This window comes from Halyomorpha halys, unplaced genomic scaffold (genome assembly GCF_000696795.3).
Source record: "Halyomorpha halys isolate HHAL.00 unplaced genomic scaffold, Hhal_1.1 Scaffold226.1, whole genome shotgun sequence".
Classification (NCBI taxonomy): Eukaryota; Metazoa; Arthropoda; class Insecta; order Hemiptera; family Pentatomidae; genus Halyomorpha; species Halyomorpha halys.
The window spans coordinates 1,415,383-1,416,943 of record NW_027115630.1 but is presented as its reverse complement, the minus strand read 5'-3'; the positions used below and the strand labels follow the sequence as shown (position 1 = coordinate 1,416,943).

The following is a 1,561-nucleotide window of genomic DNA, read 5'->3' as shown; positions in this document are numbered from 1 at the left end:
TCAGTAGATCAGGATATGCACGCCTTATTTATCAATTTCAAAGCAGACTCTGATTCTGTAAACAGAAACTGTCTTAGGAAGATCTTGACTGTGTTGGGAATCCCCTGAAAGTTGATAAGACTGACAAAAGCGTGTATGCAAAAAAGTGATCTTAAATGCTGAGTCCTGATACAAGGAGATATATCTGAAGTCAGAACAGGTCTGAGGCAAGGAGATGGCCTCTCCCCACTGTTGTTCAACTTAGCCCTAGAAAAGTGCTCCACCAACCCTCTACTCTCTGAGATAAACCATTATATAACAAGCACAAACAGAGCCTTCTATTTGTCAAACTAGAATTCTGAAAAATCTGAAACTATGGTTCTACAATGCCATAAAAGCCTAAAGCCAGCTCTGATAGACAGTTGCAAGACCTGGGCTCTAACAGATACCCTAGAAAGCAGTATTGAGAGATTTGAGTGGAAAGTCCTCCGTACAATTACAGGAGTGATCTGGGATCAGTGCCATAACACATGGAGGAGAAGGACTAACAGTGAACTGCTTGCAGAGACCGGTCAGTCAATATCTCATGATGCCACATGAAGGTAAGGAGGTTAAGATGGGTGAGACATGTGGCTCGAAGGAATCCATCAGGAGGCCTGTCACAACAATGAATGCCAGTATAATAGACATGAGACCATGTGGGAGGCGAAAAACCAGATAGATAGACAGAATCAACAAAGATGCTGGAAAGCAGTAGCCCAAAAAAGGCAGGCGTGGAAAAGGTTGGTTTGGGTGACCAAAGATCTACAAGGTTTGTAGAGACAACTGATAAAAAAAACTTGAGATGTACAATTGCAACTGAACGGCAAGCTTTTTCACCTACTGCTAGGAGTATCACTAGAAATAGGACATTTCAAATTTTTTTAATATATATCTAGCAAAATAAAAATATTAGGTTCTTAATAAATGAAAAATATAATAAAGAAAAAGTTTCATTTTAGTTATTTTAATATAGAATAACCTTTTCCAAGTTACATTTCTGAAGTAAAATTTTGTCAAAGTTCGTAAAATGTTGTGGTGTTGCAACCGTCATTTCGACCACAGTTCTAGATAAAATTTGTAGTAGAATTTAATGTTCTTTAATCCCTGAAGTTTTGCTACAAATCACCATTTTGGAGTTATAAAAAAGAAAGTAGAAAATTTCTGCTAAGGCCAAAAATTGATTTTCCATTATATTTACATAACCTATGGGAGATATAGACATCATAGGAAGGAAACTTTATGTTTTTCTGACTGATACTGATAGGCCTTTGAAGTTGTAAGATTGTTGGTGTTGGAGTCCATTAAGTGTTTAAAATAATAGCAAAATTGGAGAAAGAAGTACAAATTTCGTTTTAGACATGATCATCTAAGAAATGTAGATTAAGAGTGTGGTATTACCAATTCCAATGAAACTTTTGAGTACCACTAGCTATTTCCAAATTACAATTTTAGAATAAATCTAAGAAACTAGGTGGCAAAATATTAGAGTCTAATTATTATTTTCGCTCTGGGAGTGATAAATGTATATATATAAATATAT

General features: G+C 35.7%; 1 protein-coding gene across 2 annotated transcripts in view; it reads left to right on the top strand.

The window, feature by feature from the left end:
* Positions 1–1,561, top strand: part of LOC106679868 (AN1-type zinc finger protein 2B) — a 46,846-nt gene that overhangs the window by 15,308 nt on the left and 29,977 nt on the right. The window lies entirely within an intron of this gene.